This window comes from Ursus americanus, chromosome 10 (assembly GCF_024610735.1).
Source record: "Ursus americanus isolate L20-20 chromosome 10, mUrsAme1.1.p, whole genome shotgun sequence".
NCBI classification, from domain to species: Eukaryota; Metazoa; Chordata; class Mammalia; order Carnivora; family Ursidae; genus Ursus; species Ursus americanus.
In genome coordinates, this window is record NC_142136.1 from 45,700,237 (window position 1) to 45,713,307 (window position 13,071).

The 13,071-nt window shown below is 34.4% G+C and overlaps 1 protein-coding gene across 3 annotated transcripts in view; it reads right to left on the reverse strand.

The window, feature by feature from the left end:
- The window catches only part of PCDH17 (protocadherin 17), a 97,031-nt gene that overhangs the window by 42,180 nt on the left and 41,780 nt on the right, over positions 1–13,071 (reverse strand). The gene's annotated exons all lie outside the window — the stretch shown is intronic.

The window sequence follows — 13,071 nt, forward strand, 5'->3', positions numbered from 1 at the left end:
TTAATATGATATAATGCTAAGTGTCAAGGGAAATGCACACATTATATATTTGGGATGAATCCAATTGCAATATATATATATGTGTGTGTGTGTGTGTGTGTGTGTGTGTGTGTGTGTGTATTGGATGTGTGTGTGAGTGTATACACACACACTCACACATCCAATACACACACACACACACACACACACACACAAAATACATTCAAAGGCACTAAAAAAATACAAACATGTTTACAAAGGTTGTCTCCAGGGAAGTTTGATTATAATTTAGAACTCCCACAAAGTTGGATATGTTAATGTAAGAGAACACAATTTAGGTGATTCTTTCAATAAACAGACCACAAAGCATCATCAGTAAGATAACTAACCAGAAATTGTGTCCTTTCCATTTTCTAGGGCTATATGGTGCTAAACTATCTATCTACTCCTTTTCTCTTCCCTAATGCCTCCTTCTACCTCAAACTCATCTCCTCTGCCCCAGCCATGCTGGACTTTGTAGCTTTTCATTCAATATGCCAGATAAGCAGGGAGCACTGGTCTTCACTGCTTGGAACTCTCTTCCCCTGAGAGCAATCTGGCTGTACTTCCTCACTACCTTCATGGCTCTCCCTCCTCATGACTTGCGTGTTGAGTAGTATGCATATTCTCCATGAGGACTCCTGCCTCCCCTTTTTACAATATATCGGCTTAGTGCAGATAGTCAGTGAAAAAGTACTAAGTGAATGAACGTTATTGCCCAGAAATATTTTTAATTATTAATATATCATCATCCATCCTTATTGTGAGTAACAACAGGACTGCTGAAAATTTGGGACAGCACAAATGAATTCCCTCCCAATGAATTTTTAGTTATTGATATTACATGTGTAGAATTAATCATATCTCTATACTGAGGAAATAATTGGTAGAATTTAAGTAGAGGCTGCAAAATCTATCTTACAGTGGCAAAACTTTTCAGAATCCATGTATCTGTATACATACAGTGTTATAAAGGATAAGGCATGATAGAGATAACCTAGTTTGGTCCTTTCATTTACAGGTAAGGTACTTAAGACCTAGCAAGTTAAGGTCCTAGTGAGAAACAGAAATTAGCAACTGATATTACTGAGCCAATGCCAGAAATGAATCTACTAATTCCAGATCTGACATTCATTACAATGATGTAAAAAGTTTTAAGCCTTCTTCCATGTATTTGATGATACATGAAAGCAACTTTATACTGTATAGCATTTCTACAAATATTCACACAACCACCTCTGATACTTATATGTCAGTAGGTGTTTGTGAAACAACAAAAACAAAAACAAATCTTATATTAAAGAGAGATCAGCCTATATATAAGTCACTAGCCTTGCTTTTTTTCTGACCAAAAAGTAAAACAAATAAAAAATGCATTGGTATGTGCTGATTAGTATAAAATAAGTGTTATTATACTTGCTATGCGCAAACACAATTTTTCCTAAACCGTGTTTAAATGCACTATCTAACAATCCAGAGAGAAAAGCCCATGACCTCTAATAATTTCAGAGAAAATGGATTGGAGATGGGGGATGATTGTATTAAGCTTTTTTCAGCAGAGAAAACATTTCCAAAGTTTGTACTTCATTGCAGTACAAGTAATCTCAATGAGCAGTCAACCTCCACACAGTTTATCCTGACCAAAATACTCTCACAGGATTCCAACCATCCTGAAAATATTGTACCTGATGGGAAAAAATAAATCTATCATGTTCCAGGACTTGACGCCCCTGAGGGAGCTCCCTCCTCAGTGTCAGCCTTAGGTAACAAAGACAGCGGGGTTTGAGAGAATAGTTCATCACAGGAGAGTTTGTGGTGTCTGTCCCCTTGTGTGACAAAAACGCCATTATCATTTTCTGGTACCCAGGGCAAATTGGTGGTCAAATATATACATCTTTATCTATTTTAATCACAAAATTATAAGTCACACTTTACTGAATCCAATGAGAAGCACTGTACAAATCAACAATGAATGTGAGTTCCCTCTCCTCCACCCAGAGAAATATTTCATAGCTATTCTTTGATTATGAAATGTTAGATTTTTTTTTTATGAAAAGGTGGTTTCTTTAATAAGAATGACCCTAAAGAGCTGGTCACATCTATAAAATGAAAAGTTAACTCCAATTGAGATAGTGTTTAATCTAATAATTATTTCTAATTTGAACACTTCAAATTACCTACAAAAACGTTCTTAGGAACCTCCATTGACATCAAGGGAACTGTTCCACACAATGGGAACAAATTCAGCTCTCCCTCTCTCATTACTGGTGTTTTGTGGGTCACTTTCAAATTTGATAATTTCAACCATTTACCTTTCTTTAAAAGTTTCAGAAGCAATTTATTTTGCACTTGTGAGATATGGAACATAAAATTACTTTTAATGATCAAAAGTAGAAATGTAAATGAGAATAAAATAAAAGTTAACTACCTAAAATTTCATTTTATCAAGTGAATTTGGAATTGTAGCCATGTGCCATTTTTAGACTTCTATTAAAACCATTAATTAATATTCTGAATACATATTAGAGATTACTGATTAAGTGATAGTCTGGCAGCTAGAAATTTTCCTATTTTACTCCCAATTCTTAGTTTATGCATTGACAGTATGACTCACTGTGCACTTATGGGAAAATATTAATATTTTAAATAAGAATACGATCATCATTACAAAGATTGTGAAACCGACCACAGTGACATTCTAGGTTCAAAAATTCCAAACATTCCTTGTTCAAGAGGCTTCAAATTATTTAAACACAGGACATTCCTAGAGGAAATGATTATACTTTCATTTAGCCTTGGGAACTCAAATATATTTTCTTTTACCCTACTAACAGCAACTGTAGTTTCTAAGTCTAAAATTATATGTCACTTTCCTACTCTATATCCAGTTTATTATGTTATAAATCTCTTTTTCAAATCACCCAGACTGTGTTTCTGATAGGCTTTATATAAAATAAATTGCCAAATACTGTTAATTACTTTATTTGTACTGTGTCCAACCTTTATCTTTCCATTCACACTGACCACCATCTGAATTCTGGTCTACCACTTTGTATGAAAGTTACTGAACCTGATCGATGCTTCCTTTCCCTTTCTACAGTTTGTTTGTGCAGTCACAGAGAAAGTTTCCAACGTAGCTGCATTACTTTTGTTATGCTCCCACCTTCATATTTTTAATGGCTTCCTACTGATCATTAAAAATGCCTAAATTCTTAGGTTAACATCTAATGTTCTGCACAATTTTGTCTCCTCAATTTTTTCTATCAAAGTTAAAAATGTTTTAAATAAACTTCTAAATTTCAAATACGGAGAGTTCCATGTACCTCACACCCAACTGGCCCTATTATTAACATCTTATATTCATATAGTACATTTGTCACAGTTAATGAACCAATATTGATGCATTATTGTTGACTAAAGTCCATATTATATTAAAATTTCCTTAGTTTTAACTTTATGTCCTTATTCTATTCAGGAATTCCATGCAGGATATTGTTCCTCAATATTTTTATCTACAGGAAAGGGATAAGAATTCCATCCTACAGCGTTCACAGCTGCAGATAAGATAAACTTTTACCACTCCCAATCGTTAAAGTCAACCCTCATGTATTTGTTGATTTCACATGATGGATCTAAGGTGTGTTTTTCAGACTTGTATGCTTCAATAACAAAAAGTCAAACTAGATGTTGTTCCAAGAGCTTTGAATGGCATAAACATTTACTGGGGAACTACAGAGATCAGGACTTAGATTTGTTTTGTGCATAATTTTATTCCTTAGTGCCTAATAAAGTGTCTGGCACAAAAAAAAATGTTGAATCATCTCTTGCAAACTATATTTGAGAAGATAAAAAAGAATGTATGCCATTTTGAAATATCACTAATGCTTTGTATATCAATATAATTATTACTAGGTAGATTTTTTACCTTTTCCAATATTTTTAACAGATATTGCATAAGAGCACAAATGTAATTGTAAAGGCATACTTATAGCACCAAGGGAACAAACTACTTTTAGTCTCCCTCAAATAAATTAGAAGCAAATTATAGATAACATGCTAATTACTATCTGTAATATCTATTCATCATGAAGATTTCAATAAAGATTTATATGGCAACATATTATTGGCTCAATTTGAATTTCAGTTGTCTTTGAATCAAAGCAAAATAGAAATCTGACTTCTTTTTAAAGTAATTTATGATGGAGATAGATCTCCCCGGATAGAATTAATGACTGTGCTGCATTATTAAAGTGAATTTGAGCAGTTTAACATTATTGAACTGATATCAGAGAAAGATTGGTTACATCTGAAGAAAATAATAGCATATCACTCAAACACTGATGGTATTAAGAAATGTATCTAGAGTGTTTAAGTGAATTGATGACATGTAAGTAATACATATACTGAAAGGAATGTACATATTTATATTCGTTTACACTGTAGTTCCAAAAAAATTAGACAAAATGTCTAACCTCTATTTATAAAACATCTTGCTCATAATCTAAAACAAATAAATTCCCTTATAGCTTTTACAATGCTGTTTCTTTCACTCTTTCCAACACTCAAAAAATTTGTAAATGATCTTTAATAAAATATTGTCATGTGAACATGAAAATTATTAGATTATTAATGGGTTTTGAATAGTCTTGTGCTAATAAATCTATGTGAAAATGCAATATTATATATTGTTTAAACATTTTGTAATTTCAAGGAACGGTGCCTCGTAACCTGGCAGAATTTCCAGGCACAATTACAATATATTTCAGAAATTAATGATATTCTGATGGATGTAGGCTAAGTGTAATTTAAAAAAACAATTTAAAAACTTTGCCATTCAAATTTTGAAGATAAATAATATATATATGTAAACTCATATATGTTTCCATATATATGTGTGGGTATAAAACAGAAAATAAGTCTAGCAATCAAACATACAGAAAATCAAAATATCTAATTAAAATACATCTAGGAGATGTATTTTCTAAACTCTGAAGTTCTACGTAACCTAGTTTTTAAAAATGTCAATATTTTATAGAAGGAAAGAGGAGCAGAAATAGTATTGGTACTCTCAGTAAAATGCAAGGAAGAAATCTGGAAAACTCTGGCCTCTAGTGGGTTGTTTCTTTAATCCTTACTATTTTAAATATATGTTCTTATTAAAGTGTAAATTCAAGAGGATTTCTTTTTTTCTTTTTTTAAGATTTTATTTATTTATTTGACAGAGGGAGACAGCGAGAGATAGAACACAAGCAGGTGAAGCAGGAGAGGGAGAAAGAGGCTCCCTGCCGAGCAGGGAGCCAAACATGGGGCTTGATCCCAGGACCCTGGGATCATGACCCTGAGCTGAAGGCAGGCGCTTAACGACTGAGCCACCCAGGCTCCCCAACTCAAGAGGATTTCATATCATGTTCTGGAGAGGTACACTTACACTTCTCTTTGGAAACTGTTCCATACAGGAGTACTTTTCTGCTCTTCCTTTTCTTAGTGTTGTCTATTATTCTTTCTGACAAATCTTTCATTTTCACCATTATTTTACCCACTCCTCTTTCACTTCAAATAGACTTATCTAATTATCGCTATATTTTAAAATCAGTACGTGGATATGGCAAACTAAATCAGCGTTTCTCACAAATAAATGAACACCATTTTCCTGGGTAATCAAATCTAATGCTTTATTGCAAATATGGCTTCTGGGTCTATTAAGAGGAAGGACCACTTCTGAGTTCTGTGGAATCTTGACCTGACTCATCTAAGATAAGTTTTCGTTTTACTAAATTGTGTCCTGTGTTTCCTAGTGACAATTCACTTTACTCTTCTGAACATGTCAGTTTAGCCTCACGCTCTAATTTTTATATGTACTTTAGAGTCCAATATTAATAACGGACACTCAAAAGATAACCCAAATTTATCCACCTTTCCCTCAATATTACAGAATAATCTGAAAGTCTGGAGTCATATATTTCAAGTGGAGCATCATATATTTCAAATAGACTGTACTTTCTTTTTGCATCAGCCCATTGTTCTTGTACTCATTCCTATTGCACTATTTGCTTTCTCTCTGCACATCGCTTTAGACAGTCAATACTATTCAACAACCCAATATCATTATGATCTGGTGGAAGTTTTTAATTTTGAAAACTTGATGGCCCTCTCTTACTCCCTACCAAGATGTTGACGGCTTTAGTCTCCAAATATTGGTACCCCCATGACTCCCTCTTATTTTCAATATCACCTAGACTAGTGAGAACTTCATTATTTCTCACATGGGCAATTGCCACTGTGGGATAATGAACAGACCCATGAAATTGTAATCAGAGAGCCTAGGTTAAGATTTTGGTTCAGCCACATAAAAGCTTGATGACCTTAGGCTGGTTATTTCCTCTATTCGAAATGGAAAAGGCAATTATAGATTATAAAATTATCTTATAACTATCTTATAAAATTATTCAAAATTGTGTATTGTAAATGAGATAATTTAAGTAAATGTGCATAATTCAGTTATTTGAAGTCATTAAATGTTTTTTGGATCTGTTTCTAATTGCAACAGAACTGGCTTCCCTAAAGATTAATTCAGTATCATGTCATTTACCAGATCAAGATCTTTATTATTTACCCTGTGACTTCAACTTCTTTAAAATCTTCTCCTTGATCTTGTTTTAATCCTCAATAAACCTTTTTTTTTTTCCTGGTAGATAAACATCGGGGATCTATTGAGAATACATGAAGAAAGAAGTATCTCCTTCGCAAGGCAAAGCTTGCAGACTCCTGAGGGAGACAAATTAGAGTAAAAAAGGTCTCATCACCAGAAGCCTCTTTATTGAGAAATGAAAGAAGAAACTGAAAGAAGACCTCGCTTGGCTGGTGTACAGTAAGCTAGCAGGAGAGTGACACAAGGGCAAGGTTTATAGGCCAAGGTTAAAAGTGTAGTGGGGTTTTTTTGTTTTGTTTTTCCTAGTGCTCTATGGAAATTACTGCAGGGTTGTAATAGGAGGAGGAGTGCAAAGATCAAATTTACATCTCAAGATCACTGTCTTGCTAATGGATGGTAGTTAACTACAGGACTACAAAAGAAGCAAGTGAGCACCTGCCTGGGAGGGTGTTTCCAGAAAGGGAGGCAGCCTGAGCAGGGGAAAATACACTGGAAGTGGGGGAATTAGGGGAACTAAAGACATTTCAAGTAGAATTGGGAGGTGAAACAACAGGACTTAGTGACACCTACTGGGACTCTGGAGAGAAAGAAAAGGAGTCCCTTTACCCGGTTCTGACTAGGGTGAGTAGGTAGATGGTGATAGCCCTTACTGGGATTAGAAGGGGGCTGGTTGGAGAGAGATTATGAAAGTAGAGAGAAAATATTGGCAGGTTTGGGATGGAGGAAAACAATGAGGTAAATGGAATTTATTCAAGCTTTTTTGCTCTGTTTTAATTGTGCAAAACCTTTGATCAAATACCTAGCGAACTGTGAAATGTCTTACTACATAGGGACTACAGTGTCTTACAAATTGTAGATCATTAATAAAGTGGAATTAAATTTGTGTATGTAACTTCGGTATCTCCGAGTCTGTCAGAGTTCTAAAAGTAACACGGACGCTAGAGCTTAATACATGCTGCATAACTGCCTTGGGGATTCTTCTTTGCACATGATTATTGAAGACTAAATAAGCAGAAGGGACCAGAGTGGAAAGAGCACAGACGTGATGTCAGACGGACAACTGCAACACTGCTAAGGGCCTCAACTGTGAGCAAGTTCCTTCAGTTCTCTGATGCATAGACCTTTCATTTATTACAGGAGATAAGAGCATCTCATCAGCTTGCCATTAGGACAAATCTCTTTAATAAAAAGTGCTGGGTGCAGGAGTACCAGGGTGGCTCAGTTGGTTAAGCATCAGACTTTTGATTTTAGCTCAGGTCATCATCTCAGGGTTGTGAGATCTAGCCCGTGTGGGGCTCCGTGCTGGGCTGTGGAGTCTGCTTAAGACCCTTTCTTTCCCTCTCCCCCTGACCCTCCTCCTCCTCTCTCTCTCTCTCTCTCTTAAAAAAAGTGCTTGGTGCAGTGCTTGCCATGTGTAGGTGTTCAATAAATGTTTTTTCTTTTTAATTCCTTATTACTAATAGCTGAGCTTTTGTTTTCTGAGTAAGTTCACAGACTAGGTCAAATATCTATAGTCTTATAATGGTTTTGTTAGGATTTATATTTAAGATCGGGTTGCCAGCTCTGTTGTCAAATAAAAGGGAAAGGGAAAAAATCAACTTTGCTTATTATCAACAAATATAAATATAGATAGTACTTTGACTTGAGTAATCTTCCCTTTGAAATGTATTGATTTCAGTGATTTCAATGAAATTTTGTGGGCACAGCAATTAAATTGCATGGCATAATATATAAAAACTAGAAAGTATTAAACATGCCCCTGCCTTTTTGAAACTTGATGATTGATCAGTTTGGCCATTGGGCTCCTTTCATTTCCAACTCTTCTCTGGTCTATTGTTAACTGATCACTCTAAAACAAAAATGTGATCAGTTAACTCCACTCAAAGTTTTCAATTGCCTGTAGAACATGATTCAAACTTTTTTGAATGGCATTCAAGGTCTTTCAAAATCTGACCCTATTGCATTCATCTGATCCAATTTCTTTCCATTGTAACTCTACACCCCATATTCCAATAAGAATATTTCAATTTTTTTTTTTTTTGCCATGCCTGGAGTTTGCTATAACTTGCCACATCTCTAAATCTTTGATCATGTTATTATCCCAGCTTCAAATATTTAATTCACCCTGCATCCTGTAATCCTACTCCACTTTCAAGACCCTACTAAAAGCACATCTAATATGTGAAGAAGTTATTACCTACTCATTTCTCAGCAGAATTAATTTTATTTATACATATCATTGTTTTTAACTAATGGAATTATAGCTAGATGGATGGAGGGTCGACATCTTCAAAGATTAAACACCTTGAAGGCAGAGTGTCATATGCGTGCGTGCTAAAATAATATTTATTGAATTAATGTATTCATGTTTTAATTAATGGTTATGAAATCTGCTTCTGAGCAACAGGCACAATACAACTCCATGAGTTAAAAAAAAATTATCAGATAGATTTACTTAAGATTCAATCTATTGTCTACTGTTTTCCAAGTGTGGAGCAATGCTTATGTCTATCACAAGGTCATTCTGCATGTATTAAAATTTTCTAAAGTTTTCTTGCCAACATTCTACTAAATACTTAAAAAACATTACTTTGTAGGGGCAAAAGATCATATGTCTATATAAGGGAAATTACGTAATAAACACAGTAATTAATATTAGGAAGGAAATGACTCAGGACAAAAACAGAACAAAATAATTTCATCTCTCAATATGAATTTTCAAAACCACAAAGAAAATAAAATCCAAGGCAGACAAATCAATCTCCATGAAATATGTATTTTGTTTCAAAAATATACCCTGTATCAGAAGTGTGGGTACATCTGCTATCAGTCTGCAAATTCTGAAAGTACTACTCAAAAGGAGTTTATGAAGTGGTTAAACATTTTCATGTTCTCAGATTACTTTTTAGCTTCCCAAAGTAAATATTTATCATATTAAAACTATTACATGGGTGATAGACTATTTTTTTTCTACATTTTGTCTGAAGCAAGACCCCAACTGCACATTTCTATTATGATTTAATAGGAAACTGGATTAAATAATTTCTCTGGGTGGTAGATAATTTTTTCATTATGTTACTACTTGAATCATTATCAGTATAACTGGTTGTAAGGCTGTAAAGAAGCAAAAGCCTCAACATGCAAATTAAGTACAAGTCTACAATTCCTTGTCCATAATCTAGAAATCCAAAAATATTTCAGATCTAGAAATGGTGGTTACTCATATGGTGGTAAAAACTGACTTTTGTCCCTTCTCTGGACATATTATATACACTTTCCATATCTGATGATTGTATTTATGTATTTGTTGTGTTTCTTCTACCTCTGAAAGTAAAAACCTTCATCTCTTAAGTCTTAGCTCAAATTTCATCTGTTGTATGAAGTCTTCATTGAATAATTATCAGTGTTCTACTCCTCCTTTTGAAACTCTCAGACCCCTTTTTATGTACCTAATCAATAGCACATAATTTTCTACATTTTATTATATTTTTGGTATATGTTTTACTTCCATTACTAGACTATCAGTTCTGTGAAAATGGGTTTTGTGAGTTTCAGAAGGGTTCACTTGAGAATTTCATCATTGGAATATAAGCTCAACGTGAACAGGAATATTCGTTTTGCTTACCATTCAATCCTCAACACCTAAGGGAGTGCTTGGCATATACCAAAAATCCAACGAATATTTGTTGAATATATAACATAGCACTTAAAATATATGATATATATATGCGTATATGATATATAATGATATATACAAAGTATTACTGAATTACATTAAAAATTCAGAACATTTGATTCCAAGTTAATGTTCCTTCCCTCAAAGCGAGGGCGCTCTGGAAGTTATATATTTATGCCCATGATGCCACACATATATGGGACATATATAGGACTTTACTCCAAACTAGTTTGTTGAATCATAAAATAGAACTATCTCAGTATTACCCTGTTTTTAACAAAAACAGTATTATCCGACTTTACTTAATGTATTGTTTTAATTTGGCTCTCAATTATATGTGACTGGAGATGAAATCTAAAAACTCGAGGTTTTAGTCACATAACTCATCTACAAGGTCTCTGGATTTTGGATTGTCACAGAATATACTGAACATGTTTCTTGGTAGGTTGAACAATTATTGAACTTTCTCCCTTCCCAACTTCTAAATTCTGCAGGATTTCGTCCTGGATCCTCTCCTTACAGTAATCCCAGATTCCAGTCTCCTGGATTCTTTTTTCCCAATGACTTTTCTCATTGATTCACATACTTTAATCATCCTGTGTCAATGGCTTCCAAATTTATACCTCCTAACTTCTACTTTGACTGCCAAACTATAATTTCTAGTTGCCTCTTCTGATATTCATTTTACTTTCCAAATATTTGCCCTGTGGTGACCTCACCCTGTCTGCCACTTTAGTAAATTGAACTCAGTCACCCAAGTCATGATGCTAAGATTCATTATGACACCATGCCCTATACTACATCACTGTTTTCTAAAGTTTCTCTCAAAGATCTGGTTAACTGAAGTTTTTTTGTTTTTGTTTTTTCCTATCATCTTTGAATGGTGAAGTTTCTTTAGCAAGTCAATTCCAGCATACAAATAAGCATTGTTTATATAGAGAAAATGCTGAAAGTTTCAAATATTTATGTGTTAATTTAATATGTGGTATAAATTACACAGAAACGTACTTAAATAATTCAAGTTATACTCCATTTATTTGGGCATCAAATGATTTTTTTTTCCTTTACAAACCTTTATCCCAAAATCAATTTCAAATGAATGCTAAGCAATTTATCATAATCATAAAAGTAGTGTCATATACTAAAAGGAGTTTTTAATCTTTCACTTAGTTCCATTCCTGCTACTTCTTTACTATTCTGGGCCTCATTTTGCCTTGCCTTGGATTGCTTCCCCAGTTTCCTAAGTGTATCCTTGTCTCCCCAGGCATTGACATAAAATAATCTCTTTAAAATGAGACTTCGAACTGTTACCTCCTGAAACTCCAGTGGCTCTGGGTCAGCTGTCCCGTCACTGGGCTTCTCAAAACCTCTCGGTCTCATATGCCCCATTCTTAGTCTCACACCTTCCTACTCATATGCATCCAACACATTGCTTCACTTCATCCATGTTTCTGAGAGTGCCCTGTCATCCTGCCTCCCCAAACGTCACTAGGCCAGATGAGATAAACATTTTCTGAAGGAACATTCAGCTCAAATGGCTCCTTCTCCAAGAATTTTCTTTGATCCCCCCAAATCTTGCCTGGGTTTTCTTTCTCATGACTCCATGAATACTCAGGAAGTATCTCTCCCTGCACCAACCTCATGGTTTGTATGTCAAGGTCTCTTACTACAGTGTGAGCTCCTTGAGACCCCAGCCTGTGTATTACCTCAACTTCGTATCCTTGGCACAGTTGTTCATCAAAAGAAAACAATGAGTGATTAAATAAATGACTGAATGAAAATCTCTCCCAGAGCCATCATTCCTTAGTGTGCTCAGAAAATATTAGAGACCCACAGTTAGGAGAAGTGTAGATCTTGTGCTCAAACAAGAAAATACGCACCTTTGTGCTTGGTGACAAATAACACAGTAGTGTCAATGCCTACATTTGGTATGATTGATGTTTTTTGCCTTTTGGAGCTTCTATTCAATATATTTATTCAATATATAGAATATATAAGCATATTAAATATTTATTCAATATATATGAAAGAATTAAGAATTAAGCTCTCAAGCATAACTGCTTACATCTTTAGATTAATAAGGCAACGAAGTGTGATGACGAATCTGAAGTATCTGCTTGGAGACACAGAGGTCTCTCTATCACGTGTTATAGGAATGGCATGAAAAGATGCAAAGAGCTCCAGACCAACAAATTATAAGCCTGGAATGAGTACTACCTCTGCCTCTAACTGAAGACTTTATTGAAGTCATTGAATCTGTCTGTTTTCTTATAAAACAGGGGAATTACACTTCAGGAATCTTTCTACGCTAATGTTTTGTATATGGCTTTCAAAAGAACAGAGAACCTGCAATAGTAGAACATGCGTTTCAAGAGAAATAATGGAAAATATTTGGAAGAAGCTTAAGACCTATTAACATTATTTTCTCACAGTTCTTAATTAACAGATGAACTGATTCTAGATTGTCATAGGTTACGGGCATACTCCAATTTTCATAGAAGTGTTCATAATATTAATATAGAACTTTACTTGTAAAAATGAAAAAAATATTGTCTTTCTAAAAAATCATTAAAGGAAAATCCTCTGGTTGTACTGGAGTGTTTGAAAGAGACAGTAATTCAAAGGCTGGGAAGGGTGCCCCTGTACCAAGGCAAAATGAGTTTTTAAATTTTGGGAAATACTATCCCAACATTCCCAAATTGGAGTGTTTTAGCAAAAGTCATTGCTG